We start from the raw sequence: 6,675 nt of genomic DNA on the forward strand, positions 1-6,675 counted from the left end.
TCTAAAAAAAGGTGGACCAAACCCAAAACATCTGTGTAGCAGAAGACCCCATTACCCCTGTGGTGGAGACTGAGCCGGACAGCAAGCAAACAAACACAAAACTGTGTGCTCCAGTGGAGCTTGACCAGCGTTACCAGAGTGCACTCAACTTAGATAACAACTCAAGTGTTTTCAACTGAGCATACAGTAGATGAGGCGGCATTAGTTGTGACGTCACTTTAGGTTTGTGTGTGTGTGTGTGCGTGTGTGTGTGTGTGTGTGTGTGTTCTCAGGCCCCAGTGCACCAAGTTGATTAGAAAACACACAGTTGGTGCACCAATTAATCCACCTGGCACTGCTCTCTGAACTACTCTGCCCCACCTGACTTTCTGCAGCTGAGCTAAAACCTGCTACCTAATCTGAAAGTCTGATGGCAGGGAAGCTATTCCTGGGCCCTGTATTATGAAATGTATTCAGATACGCAGTATATCCTTCTGTTATCTGGCTTAACACTGGCAATCAGGATAAGTGGTCACACAAAGCTGGTTATTAGCACACTAAGCTAACCTGGGGTTTCCCCTGCACATTTGCAAGGGGTGATTGGGGTGGTGCTGGCAGCATCGGACCAATCACAGTTATGAATAAGTGTACTGTCAGCAGAGCAGATGATTTCACAAAAGAAGATAAATGGGGGGAAAATGAAGAGGTTAACCACATTATAGACTGAATGTAACACAGATGCTGCAGACGAAGCAGTGGTGTGAGTGTGTCTGAGAAGAAAAGGCCGTGTACTGCATGAACGTGTGAGCACTGTACATGTGTTGGTCAGTAAGATTAAATATTAATAAAGTCTGAGCTATTTGAAGCCAGGAAGGAAAGACAGCAAAACCAAAACAAACAAAAAATGCAGACTGTAAGTTAATGGACTTATGAATATCACAACTCTATGATTAAGACAATGGAGAATCTGATAGTGTTTCTATTCTTCCAGCCCCAGCCCTGGTGGTGTTTAAGGGTCTGAGTAATGAAGGCTGAGTCTATGTGCAAATTTGGTTACAAAGTACAAACGGGTACTCTATTTTACGAATGTATATTAATATTTTACAACTATTTTATTGCTGGTTAAGTTATATTGAAGTATCTATATTTCTCAGTGATGCTAATCAGGGGAAAAAAGTTTAAATGACATGTTTTCTAAATAAAGGAATTTAGAAAACATATCAGATCTCGATGGGGGAAAGAGTCATGCTGGAGAGCTATACTCATATGGGCTGTATAATGTGTAAGGAACAAATGGATCAACCTACACAGGACTGAATGTAAAGATGCCACATCACTGACCCACCATGAAACCAGTCATGCTGAATGATACAGGCAGAATAACATTTTCCACAGCTTCTCACAGGACACCAGTGGCAGACCTGCTTATTCTGTTATTCTATGGCAAATGCCAATCGGGCTCCACGGTGCCAGCCAGTGAGCAGTGGGCCCACTAGAGGACATCGGGCCCTCTGGCCACCCTCATGAAGTTTGTTTCTGGTTGCTTGATCAGAGACATTCAGGCCAGTGTCCTGCTGGAGATAATTTTTTAGCTCTCCTGTGGCTCTCCTCATCCTTTTGCCCAAAAGAAGCTGATATCGGTCCTACTGATGGAGTAAGGACTTTCTATGGCCTTGTCCCGTGGCAGCGCCATAGAAGCGCCATCCTACAGCATTCCCATTGTGTCAATCTACAGTTTGGGTCAATGAAAGGAAAAACATACTATGGGCTAGATCGGTCACTAAGCTAACCAGCTCAGTATGCAGCCTTTCATTTCCCTCACATCAGTATCCCTGTCCTTGTTTTGTATTCCAGTACTTTCAGATAGGCTGGTAGAAAATATTCGTTATAATATAATGCACTATATGGTTACCACTTTTGACATAAGTTCATGGAGGACTGGGTAGCTGCTCAGTGTGTGTGTGTGTGGGGGGGGGGGGGGGGGTTCAACTTTTGAAAAATGTCCTTCATCTACTACATTCGTCACACAGAACTGACAAGATTCTCCAAGCTAATGCAGGAAAAAAAGCACGACACAAAGTGTTTCATCCTCCTGTAGACCTGTCTGAAGCCACCCTGAACATTTAATACTTCTTCCTCTGTAGTGAAAAGGGTGTTTTGGAGGGAAGCTGACAAATGTCAGAAGTTGATAGCTAAACGGTGGGCCGAGTAGCGGGGGGTCTGGAGAAACAAAGCAAGAGAAAATGGCATTCTGTTGTGGAGACACTCAGCTATAGTGACAGCTACCACAGCGCGCATCATACGCTAATGGCAGGCTGCCTTGATGCAGGTGTCTGAACCTAAAGAGCACCTTTCAGTCACGTCGGCGTGTGAGAGCTCGGTCCGTTAAGAGTTGGGGGGGGTAGCAGATGGAAAGTTTTCCTCTCGCCTCGTGAATGTCGTGTGTGTGATTAGGAATGTCAGCACGGCTATTTTAGGCTGACATCTTCAGAAAAGAACTCATCAGCCTTTTGCGCCGTGATGTACGAGCGAGGAGCAGAAATTGTCCCGGTGTCAGGGAAACCTGACAAATGTCTTGCAGAGAGGAAAATCAGCCAGCTCGAGAAACTTTATGGAACATTATCTGCCAAGGACAGTTTGTTTTTGCAGTAAGGTGATGATGTACAGCTTTTGCACATCAAGCTTAGGCGTGCGTTCCTCTGGTCGTCAGGCTAAGCTGAATCTGATCCTGGTTAGATGTGATAATGGGCTGTAAAGCCCTTTCTTTCTTTTCTCTCTCTTTTTTTTTTTTTGCAACACTATGCACAAATGCCCAAACAACAACTTTTAGGCGCATCAGACAGTCATAAATAATGACTCCACGTTGTTTTCCTGCATGTAGCGCATGTGAAACACGACGCAGTGATGAAACATGTCACATCTTCTCCTTTGTGAATTGTTTCCCACAAGTACCCCTCGAAGGCCTAATTGAAAGTGGCACACGGTTTGATTTGTATTCATGAACGAGCCGTGCAGCTGTTGCCGCTCTCTTGTCAAGCTGTTGCCATTGCTGTTCATACAAACTTCACATCGGCTGTTTGGACGGACAACAGGAAGTGCCTTCCGTTTCCTCGGCAAACGCTTTACATTGCGGTTTAATTGCTACACTGTGTCGACATCATTCAGGAAGTATCGAGAGTATTCTCTACAACCGGCTGAGTTAATTGTGCATGGATGTATGTAATTTAACTGTTCTAAATATGTGAAAGTATGACTTAGCCTGAGCGATTAAATTTCACTAAGGAGGGGCTGACACGCAGCATGGCGACTCCAGTTGCTCCGAGTGGCTGAACATGCTGTAATAGGCTCCTAAATAAAAGAACAGTAATAAAAGAAAGGAAACCTTTTATTTGCCACTGAAAGAACAACCTGTGCTATACAGTATCCGCTCCAGTGCACAGGCTTTTGAATAAACCATTAAAAAAAATCACAGGTTTGTGACAGCTGAGCTTGGCAGTTATAGGACCGTGTGTGTCTCCGATTCAGCTCTGTTTCCCTCTATCGTTTTAATTAGTGGCAGACTGTGATTTTGCTCTTCTGTGACTTGGACTCTGAATACAATCCCGTAGAGCTGCCACTTAAGTGTTTCCTGGAGTGCAAAATCCACATTATGCGTTTGACAAAAGACAAGGAATGCTGTCTTTGTGGAGACTAAATGCCCTGTCTCATTATTTATGCACTTGCCTTATTGAAATCCAGAGAACTTTTACTGCAGGAGACGAGGGGGACATGCCGGAGAGGGCAGGCACTCGCCTGCCATAATGGCCTATATAAAGGTAAGTTAACAGCGGGAGATGTTTTACAGCCAGTTGAAGTGAAGAATATAAGGAGCAAATCTCATAGACCCCATGGCTTTGTGCGAACCCTTAAAATTTTACAGCCTATGAGTAGAAGTGCCACGGATGTAGCCCGTAGTACGAAGCAGGGTTGATGTGAATTCTCTCCAAAAAATGGATGGCTTTCATCGCTTTGAGCAAATTCATCCCGTGCTCCTCTGCAAACGAGCCGCCATGTTAACACTATTGACATTAATGATGTAGGCATACTGGGCCATGGAGAGGACAGCTGAGTGTGTGCCGTCGTCCCCGCGGCAGTATTCAGCGTTTGTCTCCGTAACCCAGAACTACCTACTGACAAAAGTGCCACCTCATTTCAATGCTAATGTGCCGTTATGGGTATTTTCAAAGCGTTGCTGCTGTTTATTATGATTCAGCTTACCTCAGAGGCGCTGGTTAATCCTGTAGATCCCTGCAGAGCTGCTCTGTACCAAGGGGTCATAGAGATAGTGTTTAAATAGACTCTGTTTAACGTATTATTCCAAGGGGACGACCACAGGTCTGTAAACAGCTGACAGTTTTGCAGTTTCTTCCATTTTTCCTGCACATTTAGTGTTCACAAAAGAGGCAAAGATCACAGAACTGATTGTTTCTTTATTTCTGGTGTAGCACAAAGCATCTCTGTGAGCTCTGCACCTCGTTTGCAGTCATAACCTGGAGGCTCACACTGAGCTGTCGCCGACATTGGCTCTTTGTGGGTTTGAATCAGCAAAATCAAATGTGGACACTGTGTAATAGAGGAGAAAACAATTTCAAGTGCTCTCCAGCTGTTTACTTTAATAGACATTTAGCTACTAGAAAATGTATGTAGCTGTTTACATACCAACAACTGTCTTGAGAATCAGAAAGAGATGCAACATTGAAATGGTAGCAACTGATTCTCAGCAGTGACTTTTACAGTGTCAGCCACCAGGAGGAGAGTTATAGACCCTGTGAGGTCTGAGCACGCTAGTCAAGTACCCCAACCAAATTCTATGTTCCATTTAATTCAGTTTTATTTTGTTTACATGGCAACAATTAACAACAACAATCGACTCAAGGTGCTTTATGCCCAACAACAAAGGATATATTTCTAATATGCAAGGACTTGGTGAATGTGGGAAAACTTGACTACTACATAGAGAGAGAAGGTAAAATTCAATGATATGCAGTAGTGGCAAGAGTAGGAGGAAGTGTTCAGTGCATGATGAGAAGTTCCCCACACCCTAAGGGAGGGTTCACGGTCACCTGATCCACCTCTAACTTTAAACTTTATCAACAAGGAAAGTTTTGTATCTAATCCTAAAGGTAGAGAGGGTGTTTTTCTTCTGAATCCAAACTGGGAGAGGTTTCCACAGAAAAGAGGCCTGAAAGCCAAACCCTTTGCCTCCCATTCTACTTTTAAAACTCGAGGAACCACACAAGCGATAATAGACAACTTTGCGATTAGAGAGCAAAGTGGTCTATTACGATGATATGAAATCTTCGAGCTGTGATGCAGTCTGATTAATTAAGACTTTGTATGTGAGGAGAAGGGTTTTAAATTCAGCTTTAGTTTTAACAGGATGAACTGTAGAATTCAACACAGTTGTACCATCCAAACTCAGACACCTGGGCATCAGCACTCTGCAACTGGACTACACCCAACACACTCCAGCTTGTTAGAGTAGACAGCCACATCGTCTCTACTCTGACGCTAACCACAGTGTCCCACAAGGCTGCATACTCAATCCACTCGTCTACTCACTGCTCATCTATCACTGCTCATCTATCACTGCATTCCTGTGCGTGTATAAAACATCACTGTGAAGTTTGCAAATGACATTGCAACGGTGGGGTTGATCAGTGTGAACAACAAGGAGGCTTACAGGAAGGAGGTGGAACATCTGGCTCACTGGTGTGGAGTTAACAATCTTACCCTTAACACCATGAAGAACAAGGAGCTTATTGTGGACTTACGATGATACAGTGACACATCACACGCTCCACTTAACATCTAAGGGAGTGAGGTGGCAGTGTGTCTCTTTGAGCTTCTGTGAGTCCACATCAGCGATGACCTCACTTGGCACACCAATACAATTAGCCTGATAAAGAAAACCCTCAAATGTCTCCTGAACTTTTACAGATGCACCTCTGAGAGCATCCTGATTAGCTGCATTGTACTGTGGTTTAACAGCAGCTCTACAGTGAGTTGAGAAAACTGCCCAAAACATCATTGGGACTCAGCTCCCCTCCTTTGCCAACATAGTCTGGAATCACAGTCTGAAGACTGCTCACAACATCATAAAGACTCCTCACATCCAAACCACAAACTGTTCGCTCTGGAAGGAGTGCAGGATCCTCTGCTCCCAAACCAGCAGACTGAAGAACACTTTCTTCCACACTGCTGTCAGCCTGCTAAACTCTGGTCACTGATAGCAACGCACACATATGCACACCACACAGTTTCATGCACCTCACATACACACATTGCACACTAAAACATTATACAGGTCAATACTGTACATATTGTAATTACTCTATAGGCTACTTATGTGCATGTATGATATGTGCATATGTTGTATTTACATATGTATATATAGTTTGCACTTTGAACTGGATGCCAGAGTTCCTTTCATTGTTTGAGTAATATACTTTTAAAATGACAGCAAATAAAATACAGTAGAATCAAATCTAATCCAGTCATTAAGTTATTAAAGACATATGTTGTACAATCATTCAACCCTGCAAAAAGAAGAGTTCAAAGAAATTACTAAAAGGCCCGAATTACTGTTACATTCATGCTCATGATGAGTGGATGTAATTGTCTGACCACAATTATCTGCTCAGCAGTGAAAATGAA

Source organism: Neolamprologus brichardi, chromosome 23 (assembly GCF_056152115.1).
Source record: "Neolamprologus brichardi isolate AB-2024 chromosome 23, ASM5615211v1, whole genome shotgun sequence".
Classification (NCBI taxonomy): domain Eukaryota; kingdom Metazoa; phylum Chordata; class Actinopteri; order Cichliformes; family Cichlidae; genus Neolamprologus; species Neolamprologus brichardi.